Consider the following 16,637-nt stretch of genomic DNA (forward strand, 5'->3'; position numbering starts at 1 on the left):
GATAAAAATTAATTTTGACTAATATGTGATTTTGTGTATAAAAATATGATATTCTATAAAAGTAACATAAGTGTTTCTGAACTAAATTAACTCGTAAAAGTTGGTACTGGTTAAAGTAGCAATCACAAAGAAAAAAACAATTAAACTATGTGGATTAACGTTTAAGACTTAGCCGGTTAGATTAATGTATATTATTGATACGTATAAAGGTTATAAGCAGTGCAAAGTGAGTAATGATTATTTTGAGTGGGAGCAATGAAAACCGTCTTTTCTTCAATTTCGTGTATAGTATTAACTGAAATTTGATGTTTAGCTAGGTGGATGACCGCCATTTTACGGGTTTGAATGTTTTGTAACAATATATTTATTATAATTTGTTAAATTAAGATATTTTTATCATAAAAAATTGTACATGTATATACTATTAAATATTTTTAAAGAATAATTATTTTTGAAAAGATGATTATGACTATTTTAAATATCTGTTGATATTTTGTATTTAAATTGTTTACTAAAATTAGCTATATATACTATTCATAATTCAGTTTTTAATAAAAAAATGAGTTTTGAAGATATGTAGTATTGAAACGTTTGATTTTTAAATAATTTGTAGTAAAAGTCATATGTCATTATTAAGATTAAAAGATAAAATTATATGATTGTTATACATTCTCTACATATTCATATTCAACTACATAGGAATATAAAACTACTATATAAATTAGTTTTGAAATATATTATATAGTTTATAAATGCTTGAATAATAAAATGATTTTATGAGCATTACATATATTTTATATAAATAACATATTAAATTACCATAAATTATTTTATGAAACATATTTATATTTTTGGGATACTGATAAAATTTGGTTTTAGAAGTGATTTTCTTACTCATAAAATGAACAAAAAATAGAAACTCTATTAACGAATCAAATTATATTAGTTTTTCTAAAACTCAAAGACACCTAAGAAAAAATTAATTAAGTGAGTTCTCATTTAAAATAAAATAATTTTTCAAAATACATTTTATAAATTAATATATAAGCTTCTATAAATAACTTAGAACCTCCTACAATAATGTAAAACATCTGATAAGCCAATATAAATAATTTTATAAATATATTTATAATTTTATAAATGATTTATAAAGCATGCATGAAATTTATTAGACATTAATAGTTATTATGATACTTTATATACAAATATAAGGCTTTCTATATGAATATAAAATCATTATATCAATTCAAATAAACATTTTTGTTTATTATTTTATGTAATTTATAAATATATAAAAAATTGATCATATTATTACTCTTTCATAGTTTAAACAATTAGTTACCATAAATAATTATTTCTAATATTATGTAGATTATCTGGAAAGTGGTAATTGAATTATCCTTTCCTTTTAGATATAATTATAATAAATAAAATTAAAAATCATCGGCCAATCAAATTATAACAATTTGAAGAGTTAATTTATGATCGACATGTAATAAAAAATCACTTACGTGACTTCTCAATCAATATATAGTAGGATTTAGATTTTTATAAATAATTTATAGCATTTTATAAATTATTTTTAAATTCTGATAAATTATTCTATAAACAACGATAAATATTTTAAAAATCATATTAATAAACATGTTTGGATTTTTTAATATTTAAAATAGTTATTATATAATTATATTCGAATACAATTCATCAATTAAAGTATAACACTATTACAATTATCTTATATAAAAATCATTTCACTATATTTAATAGTTTATAAATATTAAAAGTATTAAATAAAACATTATTAATCTTTCTATAATTTCGAGAATTAGCTGCCATATTTTTATTTGTAATAATTCTTTAGATTATATGGCAAGTGATGTTAAATGATTTTAGACTTATCTTAAATTTTTAGATTTAATTTAAATAAAAGAAAATTAAAAATAATCAACCAATCAAATTATAACAATTTATTGAAACTTCACCTATGAGCGAATGTCAGAAATCACTAAAGTGACTTCTCATTTAATATATAGGGATATGTAATTATGTGGAATAATTTTTAGTTTAGTATCAACTTAAGGAACGATTTAATTAATTAGAAAAGACAATGAATGTGTTAAAAAAAAACAATGAGTGCTTAGATTTAGTGTTATTTATTATTTCTGTGGCATTGACTTGTAATTAAATAGTAATTTTTAGGATGAATTTGTATTTATATTTCTATTTGAATAAGATATATACAAGTTTTGAAAAACTCTAGAGCTGTGGGAGTTTACTAGCGACTGGTAATTTGAAAGAAGCTTCTTACCTATGGAACTCACAAGCACTAGTAGAAAAATGGTCTATAGCCACATTTTAGTCACGACAGGTAGTGACTTTTCTTGAATTTGTCATTGAATAGTCACCAATTGTCACGAATAAAGATAATAAGAAAAAATGTGACTATTCGTGTCTGTTATGTGACTTTTTTATCACGTTTTCTGTCATATTAAAAAGGTGACTAATTATAAACACGATTTTGCCACAAATAATCCTGACTAATTGTCGCAAAATGTAGACGTAGCTAAAACCGTGTCTATTCTATTATAAAATAATCTTAGTCACGGTTTAGCCACAAAATGTCCGTGTCTATGATACCCTAAAGTAAATCCTAAATAAACTTTTAAACCCTAAACTTTAAATATAAATTCTAAAACTCTAATCTTTTCATATTTTAACCTTAATTTAAATTTAAATTCAAAATTTAGTTTTCTCAAAACTTAAACTCAAATCTTAAATTCTAAACTCCAAACACTATACCCAACCCCTAAATTATAAACAATAAACCCTTCACTTTATATAAAACTTGAATTGCTGCAATATACCTAATAGAACTAATTTCCAATATATAAAAAAGTTTAATAGTTAAAATCATATTTTCAAAGGCTTAACTTCATATTTTAAATATATACTTCAAACAACCTCCCCCAAAAGTATAAACCCTATATGATAAATCTAGTCTCCAAATTTATTTATTTCCTTTTTCAACTCAAAATCTTAAATGTAACCTTTAAATCTGTTTCCAAACTTTAATTTCAGATTTTAAACTTAAACCCTAAAATCTATTTCATATACCTCACTATCAATAACAAAGATTAAAAATTTAAATTATAAATTTAGTTCTAAATCCAAAGATTAATTTTTTAAAAATTTAAATTGTGAAATCTAAATCTTAGTTTTTCTTGATTTTTGTTTTCAAAATTTTACCCTAAATATTCTATATATTAAATACACAAAAAGAATAGGAAAAATGGTGTTAAAAAAAAGAATAAGAAAACAATTACAATACAATCTAATTGGTCAACATAAACTAGCCAATCACGTTTAAGTGCGAGGATCACAAATCTTATTAATCACAGCCGTTGATAAAGTTAAATCCAATGGACGAAAATGCACAAAGATGAAAATCACACTTTTCTCTCTCTTACATTACTCTCTGCGAATCTTTCCATTTTTTCCTAGATCTACAAAAAAAATTCATTTCCCTTTCTCTTACGGTTCTTCTTATCTTTTGATTCTCTCTCAAATTTTCATAACAATTAATGTATACTCTCCATCTTATTGAATTATCTTCCTCCTTTTGTCGTGAGGAATTGAATCCTCTTCATTCTCTTATGTGTCTGAGATCTCTTGAATCATCAGGTTGTTGTTGATGATAATCTTCGTCGAGGGAGGGATTACGTCCAAGGGATCCGGTTTGGTTCATGTGATTAGGGTTTATTGTACCACCACCATTGTTGCCGTATGTATTCAGAAAAGAAATGAGAAATGAGAAGATTTGAAGGACTGAACGAGAACCAGAGGAGGACAGCGTAAAAGAAAGAGGAAGAAGAAAGAGGAAAAAGGAGAGAAGAAAGAGGAAGACGAAGAGAAAAAGAGTGAGCGGCATGACGGAGATGTAGCCCGGCGTTCCGGTGTACTGTTACGGCAACATCTCAATCGTATAGTCGCCGCTCCGGCTGTGGTGACCGTATACATAAATACATATATATGCGTAATATATATAAATTGTGTATTTGTATTTTATATAATTGATTAATAAAATATTTTTCAGTGTTTATTTTTTTTTTAATATTTTTTTTGGAATAGTCACGTTTTAACCACTAATAAAATCGTGACTAGACAGTTATTTTGTCACATTATTTTGTGGTTTCTATTCCATGACTAAATTATTCACGAAATTATACGTGACAAAACTGTGACAAATTTAGTCACGAAAAATCACGGTAAAAAATGGTCACGATCGTATACGCACGGTTTTTTTCGGTGACTTTTCGTGACTAAATCAGCATATAGTCACGAAATAATTGCATCAGACACGAAAATTTATGTGACTATAGAGCTAATTTCTACTAGTGAAGAGGCATATCTTATTGGTCTTCTATGGGTACTTCTTTTTTTTTTGAGAAATGATACATATTTGATAAAAACAATATATCAATCAGTTACAGATTTATTAAAAATATTATAAATCAATTAGCTGTCATTTTGCTGACAGATCTTGAAATAAAATGTTTATAATTTGATATTTTCAAACAAAAAATTGCATATTTTTGGTGTCTATTCTGGATTTTTGCTATATGAATTTTATTATTATTATATACATGTATGGTCTAGTACAAAATATGTGTTTACAACTTTAATTCTAATAATTCTTTTATAAGAATTTTTTTTTGGTAAAATCTCCTAAAAGAAAACTACACATTTTGACAAACCCAGCAGGTGACTTATATCAAATCCATATGTGATTTTCTCCTTTTTCAACATTAGATTCATGTTTGATAAGAAAAAAACGAAATGCCCAAGAAAAATGACTATACTGTAACTGAAAAAACTGTAAGCACAGGGTAAAAGAAAAGTTGGAGAGAAACAAGAAGGTAAAGCCATGTGTAAGCAGCCAGGGACAAGGGCGGCTTAATGATCCATCACATAACTTCGTGTCTTCTTGAGCTTCGTTTACCTTGCAGGAAGGAACTTTAGTTCATTCTAAAGACTCACCAACTCTTGGACAATTCATTTTCTGTATAAAATTATAACGCGATATATTTTGTTCGTATGCCATTAGTCCACTTGGATAAGTACTTGGAACGACCAAGTATCCTTTGGCGTTTATATCATGCCATATGGCAAAATTTTAGGACAACATTTCTGGTGAATATCAAACAACTATAAAACTACAAAGTACAAAGATTTCAGTATTTGAAAATTTTGCCAATGGCTTACCACGTATTTCATTTCATTATATAGATTTTCCCGTTAACGACTCTACTATTTTAAGCAGTAGGAAAAAATGTTTTATAGAAGTCCAGCATAGGCTTGCTTAAAATATTACAAAAGAGAAACCCATTAATTAGCAATCGGATCGAACCAAATTGTCGAGAGTGAACTAATATATATGATTATTTCTTTTTGGTCAGAGTGAACCAATATAACTGGTTAATATTTTTGTAATAAAAAAACTTAACTGAAGTGATTGTTATAAATACTAGGTCCGTTTATATTATGTTTTCAATTTATTATATATAACTTAACCAATATAACTTGTTAATATTATGTTTTTAATTTATTATATATTTAATATATTGTACTAATTTTTTAGTTCTCTTCTGTATTTAAAGGTTTATTTTTTTAAATCAAGAACTTTACCAAATTTTTATTTAATGTTTTGTAATTTTCTGTTTTGTTTATCTACTAATCAGGGAACATTATATTTACTGTAAATTAGGTTTTTATTTTTTAAAAATATTGTTAAAATTATGAAACAAAATAATACTAGTAGTACAATTTTGAGATAAAATTATTATCCGAGATCTGATCTAGTGCATCCAAAATTCTAGATATCCATGGAAGCGAAGAGTGAATCATGCTAGCAAAATTTTGGATATGCCAAAAATAAATTAATATATTGATTTTCGTGTCCAGAAATTCTTATCCAGATTGATTTTGTTTTTTGTAAAATATTCAAAAATAATTTTATTAAAATTATTATTAATATATTAATATTTATACATAAACTGTAGTTTTAAAAATTTAATCCAATTTTGTAACATTTATTTTATTTTTAAAAAAAAAATTATAAGATGATACTGTTTTTACTTTTAAAACTATCATGATTTTACTTTTAAAAATATTTTAATTTTAATTTTTGTTTTTATATTTTCATTGATCCAGTTCCAGCTATCCGCATATATTTTATTTTCTAAAAATATCCAAAACTTGATATCTAGAATACACATATCAAATATGTATAGTGAAAACTTGCATTCTTGTTATATCTTAACTTTTTACAGATATCCAGATTTGCTTCTCTTTTAATATAGTTAACATATCAAAAGAGAAGACAATAGTTTTTTTTTTGGCTGCTGGTTTAAATTCACTTACATCATATATAGACATCTAAAACAACTTGATTAATAGGATATAATGTGAGTATCTTATAATAAAATAATCAAAATAATAAAATGGAAAGAAAGATAAAGGGTATAAAATCTCACATTATAACTTTTTAAGAACTCCAATTTTTTTCATATTTAATAGTTTAACTTTTTAAAAAAGTGTTAAATTTAATTACCAAGATAAATTATCTTAAAATAATAGTTATTTCTTTATTACTCATAGGAGTTCCTACTGTTAAATTTTCTCTAGTAATTATCTTATATACTACTTGCGGATTGTATATCAATTTTCTCTATCATTTTTGCACCAAAAAGTCATAGAACGTTTAAGATAATATAACAAAATATGATAATTATAAGTTTTTTTGTAATTTTTTAAAAATTGATAAACTTATTTGTTATTATGTTTCATACTATGTAAAATTTTCAAGTGATTCCATGTGTTTATTATAGTTGAAACGACATTAATAGTATCTTAATAGTGTTTAATTTTTGGATCCAAAACAATTAGATATCTCTTTAAATTGAAATAACCTACATTTTGTTTTAGACTAAAACCTTTAACAATCTTAAAGCTGGTATATAAACTGTTTTTAAAATTAACTGTTTTATTTATTTTTCAAATAATTTCTTATCACCTGAAAAAATGAGTAAAAATAAATTGTTAGTTTTATGATATATTATTAGTTATCCTGTAGCTATCATATTACTATTTATGTTAACATTTTGAGATAAATTATTTGCATATGTTTTGAATATTTATTTAATTTCAAAAAATATTTTGATTTATAGGTTTTTTTGTGGAAAAACAAATTAACGGTTCTATTTAGTTTATTGATTATATTTGTATTACATAAATAATCATATGCCATACTTATTTGAAAGTGATTATTCTAAGACTTTTGCTTGGGTTTAATCATAAATTTTTTGAAAAGATACTTTTTATCATTTATGTCTTGTCTTCAACTTTTTTTTTTCGATATAAAGGGAACCATTCATTCACAATAATTTTGTTTCACAATGGACGCATAAACAAAATCAGCAATTTTTTTTCAAAACAAAAACAAAATCAACAGAACAATATATAACAATTGTATTATTTAAATGAGTTTGAAACAACTAAGAGGATTATTGTCAATTGTATCCTCGAGTTTGAATTTATTGGTTCTTTCGAAATTGTCTGTCTTACACACAGAAGTATTTTAATATAAAAAAACTATATTAAAATTGTTTTCTCCTTGTGGTTTTTAGTATTACTAGGTGATTTTCCCGTGCGCATGCACGGATATAAATATTTATAAAATGAATATATTAAATAGTTTACTATAATTTTTTTATTTTTAAATTACTATGTAATTTATATTGTAATCAGTATGCTATTTTTCAAATAATATTATTTTATTTTAATCATAGGTATAATTTTGGATATATAAGATAATATCTAATTTTCTGATTCAACCATAATTTGTTTATTCTATAGATTAAAATATTGATTAATTTTGTTGTTTACATTTAATTTGATATTGCCTTAGATTTGTAAATATATTTTAGAAATATTATGTATAATTTAATATAATTTTTTTAGAATTAAATAGTAAAAATAAATTAAAGTTTTAATTGACTCAAAGTTACTGATATTAATATAACAACGATAGTATTATGAACCCCCATGCATATATATAAATTATAGAAAAGAACTTAGTTGCAATAGTTGGTTAATATATATTCATAATATTAATTGAGATCTCATATTAGTTAATAGTATGTTACATTGTTCTATAGTTTATATTTATAAAAATATTAATATTAACAATAATTCATTATATTTAGTTAAGTGTTTGATTTTGTATTAAAAATTAGATTAGTCCAATTACTCATTTTGTGAATATATTGTGTTACATATATTCCTTCAAACTAAAATATATTATTTCTAGTTTAACTCAACCAAATTGAATTAATTGTATTCCCTTGGTTCTTCATCATAGATATGTAAGTATGTTACTATCTTTTATAATTTGGTATATGTTAATTTGCAAAAACAAAATTAGAAAGTAAAGTCATGATCGGTACGAAGTTGCATAAAAATAACTTATAAACTTATAAATTCAAGATTATTTTTCTGAACTTTCTCTTTTTTTTTATGAAATCACATCACATATAAAAATGTTTTCATTATAAATTTTCTAAATACTTTCTTTATTATATATTTGATTTGGAAAAATATAAAAGGATACTTAATTAGAAAATAAAAGATGCATTTTTATTCATTAAAATATCTTGTGTTATGTTACTTAATTTTTTTGTAATAAATTTGAGAAATAGATTAATTAAAATAAAATAATTATATTAAAATATATATTATGTTGTTTAAGATTATCTTTTAAAGGGATAATTATTTATTTACTCTAAAATCAAAATTATTTTGTTAAGTTTCCTTTTAATGAATCGCATTATATATAAAAGATATTTTTCGTTTTTAAAATTTACAATTTTTTTTCATTATATAGGTTATTTAGAGAAGGAAACCAAAATAAAAAGGAAATTTTTTTCTTTTAATAATGACAAATAGATATATTTGATTCATTAAGGGTACTATTATAATTAACAATCATAAGAATTAACGTGAGGACGACACATAGAAAACTGACTTCTCAAATAATATTATAAAGATTAAAACTAAACAATATTTTTAAAAATTTAGATATCTAAAAGAAACTAATGATATTACGATTAAAAATTTATTTACTTTTTTAAAAGATGTAGAAAAGTTTGAAAATTTTAGTAATAAAAATTTTATAATTATAAAAGTAAAATTAAATAAAATTTCGAAATTTATAATTCATATTTGAATATATTTATTTTAGGGATGATTTATGAGTTATTACCATATTTTAAAAAGTTTATCAAAAATATAAATTGACATTAAATGTAATGTATGAATTATTGTCATATTTTATAAAGTTTACCAAAAATATATATCAACAATAAATGTTATTGTCCATGTCATATTTAACTATAAGCCATGTCATCAATTTTAGTAACCATGTCATCATTTTTTTGTTAAATTGATTGTGAAGATGACATGTGGCAAAATCACTTCTCAAATATATACTAGGGGATTACAATTTTTTTAATATAATACTTTCAAACAGTTGTTCAAAAAAAAAACTTTCAAACAAAGCCGCTATAATGTAATCGGCAAACGTTTAGGTTATATTTTTTATATGGACACAACATAATATTTTGTCTTTTAACTAAGTAGTTTCATAATGCTCTCTCGTACATCTCAATAAAACGTATGCGTATCCTTCCTCACATAAACTCATGGGAATTGTAGGAGCAACCTTAATACAAAAGGACAAAGCCCACTATACTTCCAGGTACGCATGATTATTCCCATCAAAAGTAACTACTACTTCTTACTTTTTTTTAAAGAGTCGATGGAGCTTATGGTAGAGTTTGAAGTAGAGTAGAACAGTGAGAGCCTAAATAGTAAAAATAGTAGTTGCAAAACAGTAAGAAATGGAACTGTGTTGGTTTATAGGTAAATACTTACTGAGTTGAAACACCTGAGAACTTTCACTTGATTAGGCTCCTCCTGCTGCTACAGTCATATGCCACAAAATGAAGCATAATGTAAAACTTCAGTCTATTAAAAGTTGGTTTCTGCATATTGGTGAATGGAACGGAACTATTAAGATGTGAAGATTCTCAAGTCTGTTGGAACATATATATAGAGAGAAATGAAGCTAACCTTGTTCAAAGCTCGGTTTTCCAATATAAGGTCCTGGTCTTGTTCCATGAACATCTATGGAAATCTGTATGGCTCGGTTACACATTATGTGTTTTTCATACATGCCTTGATCCTTGAAAGAAAAAATATACATACATCATGACAAACTGGTATTTCATGAATCACACCATACATGTTTTCTTCCTGATAGAATTATAATACTTACAATATATGCTTCGAATCCATTTCCCCTCCAAGACCCCCATCATGAATTTAGGGGTTCTTTTGCAGACTCCATTTTCATTGCTTTGTGAAATAATTTGTGCTATTGGCTGGTACAGCTACTGGGAGTTATTCTCCGGCTTCTTGTCAGCTCCAAATGAAGGTTGACTTTGGTAAGGTTATTGAAGTATACATTTAGAGCCCTGAAAATGTAATACATTTTCTTATAGTCAGTCAGTCGAGTATCTAAAGCATACGTACAAACATTTACTACTATTCAGGATTCTTTTGTGAACATGTAAACCCACCACTAAAATTAATCTGCAGAGACAGGTTCACCTCTATGGTAGTGAGCCATTTCTCTCGATGCCTGTTAAAATAACATTCCAACTAAATAAGTGGTAAAAATCACCTAAGCGTCTAGTTCTAGGACTATAATGTGAGAACGAAGAGTACCTCTGTGTCTTCTGGAGACTGAAAAAGGCGCATGTGAATTTACTTATTAGAGGTCCATCACATGACATCGTCGCAATTGTGAATTATCTCCAAGTGAGGGCTTGTTCATCTCTGAGAGTTTCTCTCTAAATTTTATGGTATGAGTGCCTTATCCACAGATGGTTGCTTTTTGTTATGAATCTTGTCTATCACACACTTAATTCAACTCATCAGTAAGGATTTTCTTGTCATGCAGTTTTGTAACTCTGCTTGGGATTGAACATGAATTAAGTTTTGATCTCACTATTTAACTTCATGGTGACATATAAAAAACTCCGATTCAACACATACAAAACTAATCTGAGATAGAATTCAAAGCCAGCTAAAAACAAAACTCATGATGAGCATATTTAAAATAAATAGCAGAGAGGTCACTTGTAGTTACTTTTTCCGGGTATTGGTCCAAATTTAATCCTGGACACAGACACATCAAAGTACCCCAAAAAACCATGTACATCTTTATTAGGAAACTTGTACCGAAACTTAAACTCCAAAGTGAGAAAGACAGAATCAATATTATCTATCTATACTATTATTTGCGAAGTGATTTTTCGCAACGGAGCTCTCACATTAAAAGTTAGAACGGTTAATATTGATACTACCCTTAATGAATAAAATATATAAATTATACATAAAATAAAAACGAAATTTATTTTTTTATTAGATAAATTGTTAAAATTATTAATAATAATGATCCAAAACCTAGAAATATATATTAAAACAAAAGATATGTCTTATATATGATTGTATTGTTATCTGTAAAAGTGTTTTTAATAAAAGGGTAAAATTAAAAACACAAAACTAAATATTAGTAAAGGAAAAATTTAATTTTTTATAATTAAAAATAATATATTTTAAAACAAAAATATAACTTCTAAATTTATTGTAGTGTACAATAAATTTACAAAAAAAATTATAATACATAAAATATTTTAGATTAAGACATAAATAATAATTTAAATATATAAATTACTTACAAAAAAAAAAAAAATTATAAGCGATTAAATTAATAAAAATATGAATTGTCCAAAATATAAAATATATTTTAAAATAAAAAATAAATCTATCACTGTAAATTTTGTAGCGGTTAATATGTTTATACCCTTAATAAATAAAATATATAAATTACCAAATAAAACGAATATAAATTATGTTGATTAGATAAGTGAGTATATTGCTAATTATCAAATAAAAAATTAAATTATTTTGATTAGATAAGTAAGTATATTACTAATAATAAGAATTATCCAAAATCTTAAATTATAATAAAAACAAATTCCTATATATTGTGTTGTCATCTGGAAAATATCTTTTAATATAAAATTTCAAAAAATAAAACCAGAAAACATATAACTAAATATTAATAAATTAAAATTCTTGATTTTACATAATAGAAAAGAGAATATTGAATGATTTTTAAGATTTATCTATTAATAATGAATATAGTTAAATTTAATATTTTAATAAAAAGTTAAAAGGTAAAAAAAAAAAACACATAATTAAATTTCATCAAGTAAAATTCTTAATTTATATAATAAAAAATATAATATATATATATATAAGAAATATATGTAATATACAAAGAAATTTACAAACAATTATAAGACATAAGAATTTTTAGATGAAAACATAAATAATAACTTATATTATAGTTTTTATTTAGTAATGAATGTATTAATCAGTAGTTATAAAATACTTATGTCCGCATCGCGGGCCAAATTAAATGTATTTAACAATATATGTATATACTAGGTGAAACAATCTAAATATGTATATATTTAGATTGATGGTAAATGTATTATTTGTGAATTTATTATATAGTCAAAAACAAATTTATATTAATAGTATTAGTTATGTTTAAAATAAGATAATTTTATATATTGTGTTGTTATCTTAAAATAATTATTTTTATTATAAAAGTTAAAAAATCAAAATAAAAGACAATCTATCTATCTATCCTATATTTAAGAAGTGAATTTGCTTATTTGTCATACTCTCCATAGTTATATATTTAGTCATATTTTTGGTTAATTATTATATTAATTAAAAAATAATTTTATTGATTTCTACAATATAGTTTGAAAATAATTAAAATATGCTAAAGACAATATCATAGCCAAATTTATACACTATAACTTAGTAATATTAAAATATTACATATATGTTTTTATTATATTTTGGTTTAGTAATATTAAACCGACTCTATTTATATATACATCACATAAGATAGAATAATAATTTATCCTTTACGATAAATTTTTTAGGACAATCAAATCATTTATTGTGGTCATTTCTGAAATGTTGGCAGAACACTTCATTCTAAAGTTTTAAATTTATAGTATATATATATATATATATATATATATATATATATATATAAAACTATTAAGCCCGCAAGTGCGGGCAAAACACCTAGTAAAATATTAAACTGGCTGAAACAGAATCCATAAGACTAAGATATTTCCCGAAAGAAAGAAGCAGTACCTGAAGATCTTTTGAAGCTATATTGGATTTCAGAGGTTTTTGGGAGAGGTTTTGGTTTGTCGATTAGATCGTGAAAGAGAAGGTTTTGGAGCTTTTTAAAAGAGGACCATCAATATGAGAGGAGAGGCCATTACAATCATCGCTGATGAGTAATAGTAAACGTTAGCGGTTTTTTTTCTTCTATTGTTTCGAAGAGATAGAGAATTCCAAAAGTTTTAATCAACTTCTATTGGTTGAATATTTTATGCAGCACGGATTCGTTTCCTTTCGTTACGGTCGGGATAGTATTAGAATTAGGGTTGGGCCACTCCAGCCGAGAACATTTAAAAATGGGCTGGCTATCTTAATATTCCGAGGTTCAGTCCACGATGACATTGCAAAATGATTGGTGTGGAATATTTTTGCCTATGTGGCACATCTTAGAAACCTCAAAATTAGTCTTTTTTATATAGTAGATATTATAATGATGTCCATATAGACAAAATTCCCAGATATACTTATTTCCTAAACTTTACTTATTTTCCAAATTAGATTTTGTCTTCAAAGTATTATAATTCTATATAAATGATTAATTATGTAATGAATAATACAAACGAATTCTTCTATTTCTCTTTTTTACTTATAGCATGTTATCAACACAAAATTCTATCTGCCGAGTAAAAATGCAAAACCCTAATCATGATTGACACATCTTAATATTCTGATGATGCTCTCTTCTCGGTACATACCAATCGAGATAAGTTATATTTAGTTTTCATGTTAGTTCGATCTGATATTTTTCGTTTTACATATTCATCGCCACAATTATGATATCAATAATTGTATGTTAATGCTATATGAAAGCGTACTTTTATTCGTTGAAAATTTAGTCGACGTCATCACCAAATACATGTTAAGTATTATTTCATATTAAATTAATAGATATGATAGCTTTGTTATTGATTTCAACATTCTCTGAAAATATTAACATATAGTCATACTCATATCGCAAGTCTTTTACAAAACTGATAGGCTAAGTTGTTTTAGTTTGGTAATAAATCGAAGGTTATGTATGCTTTATTTGATGGGTTGAATTTATCTAGTAAAATTTTGTTGATTTAAATTTTTGATATAATTCTTGAATGATTTGTAGTTATCGATTCACGATATATAATTAATTGTTGATTGATAACATAATGACTTTAACTTAACCGGTAATTTCAGTTGGTCTGATAGTTGGTTCATCACTAATTTGCACCATTCGTTTAATGTTATGGATTTAAATCAAATCATTATTATTACAAAAGTCAAATGAAAAAATTATGGTTAAACCATTTATTTTCATGGGTTTTTAATCGATAATTTATATATTTACTATATTTGTTAGAATATGAAATTATCATTTTTGGTATATACTTTGATAAGAGAAACATTTACAATTTATGGACCTGAGACTTACTTGAAAGATAAGAAAAACATGTCTTGAGGTTTATTTTTGTTTGTTTAGTGAAAGTTAGAGTTATGATTAACGCTATTGTTTTGAGCTTTCTTGCTTTCATTCATGCTTAAATATATGTGTGTTAATACCATACTTTATATACTAATATACAATTTATAAAGGCTGCTTGTATAGTATTTCATCTATCTTTTTATAGACATGTGTTTTTGATTTAACTTGTTGGGTTTATACTACCATACTAAACTATTTACCTATATGTACATGTAAATTGTGCGACTAATTGTTGGTGAATTTGATGTCTAATGTTGATGCCATATTTCATGAGAAAAAACCAATATCTCAGGTTTATATACTACTGTTTATTAAAAACAAAAATTTGCATGATATTTTAAAGAGCTGAGAGAGCAAAAGTGTTCCTCCATGTTAGATCTAAAAACCCCCACTTCAGATCATCCTTATAAGTATTTTATTTTGTGTTTTATATTCAAGGTTGATTAAAACTAGATTACATAAAGTAATTTGCATAAAAGTTGGCACAAATGATATGAGATTCATCTAAAAAATATTTAGATGGGAATGTTTGGTGAGAAACCAAACATTCCATCTAAAAATTTTAAATGTGTAATACGCATTCATGTTGCTCCACCATATAGCTTTAAGATTGTATTCTAATGATTTGGGAATACATTTTGGATATGAATCCCATTCATGTTTAATAATTCTCGAACCATCCACAAATGATATAAATAAGATTCAATTTGAATGCTAAAATTGAATTAGTATTTCCAACATAAGGGAAAACAAAAATATGGAAAAAATAAGTTGAAATGAATTTTCTTTGATCGAGAAACTAAACAGAATGTGAAATATAAATCCAAAAGATAATTAAGTTATAGGACTTAGTAAAGCAGTTGTCAAACAAATTTATTAACCCAAATAAATAAAGTGATCAAGTTACAATACCAACTGTAATTATCCAATAAGAATTGATGTTTTAGAAGAATAATATCAAAATGCTAGGCATTGTAGTGTGGTATACAAATTGGTCCAAAAGATAAGAGTCCTCATAAATGAACATGGCATCTTTTGAAAATGGTCAAAACGAGAAAAAATAGTTTTGAATGATCTCCAGAATAAACACTAAACATGATTAAAATAAATTCTGGTACATGAGACAATGAAGAAAAAGATCGATAAGTTATGTTATGTAAAAAATAAAATGGAACTAATAAAAAATCGACGCCAATGATATTTTTGCATGCAAAGTAGTAGGTTATATGATAAAGGATAAATAGGATCATGAAAAAAATTCTATTCAAAAGTGTACACAAATAAATCATTGGGAAATTAGAAAGAAGCAATAGAGAAAGATAGAAACTTTTATGACAAAGAAGTATTTGGACTAGTTTTATATACTAAGAATTTTAAAACAAGTGGGATGTAAATGAGTTATTGCACCAAATAAAGATTAATTTTGAAATTGATTGCGAAGAGACATAGTGTCATGTGGTAGATGCAAATACCTTCAAGTTCCTAATCAGTCTGGTAATAAAGGAAGACTTGAATTATACGATTCATAGAAAAATGATAATTCCGAAAGATAAAATCCATGAAGGACATATTATATGAAAGTTATGTTCACGGGAATTGAAACAAAATATTTATGGGATATGTGAAATATTATAAGGTTAACTAATGTATCCATTTGTATTTATCAAAAGATTATGAATTAGTAAAATTCTGATTTGAATATAATCCAAACTCTTTAAGAGTTATAACAAAATGTTTATTTGGAATAAAGATCTTGAAAAGACTACATTGTTTTATATTC

The 16,637-nt window shown here is 24.7% G+C and overlaps 1 long non-coding RNA gene across 1 annotated transcript; it reads right to left on the reverse strand.

Moving 5' to 3' along the window:
• Positions 1-9,562: 9,562 nt before the first annotated feature.
• Positions 9,563-11,459, reverse strand: LOC108816862 (uncharacterized). Its single transcript, XR_008936545.1, has 5 exons — positions 10,846-11,459; positions 10,698-10,759; positions 10,394-10,592; positions 10,189-10,300; positions 9,563-10,035 (listed from the first exon to the last, which is right to left on the reverse strand). It is a non-coding gene; the product is annotated as an uncharacterized LOC108816862 (long non-coding RNA).
• Positions 11,460-16,637: the final 5,178 nt, after the last annotated feature.

Source organism: Raphanus sativus, chromosome 7 (assembly GCF_000801105.2).
Source record: "Raphanus sativus cultivar WK10039 chromosome 7, ASM80110v3, whole genome shotgun sequence".
Classification (NCBI taxonomy): domain Eukaryota; kingdom Viridiplantae; phylum Streptophyta; class Magnoliopsida; order Brassicales; family Brassicaceae; genus Raphanus; species Raphanus sativus.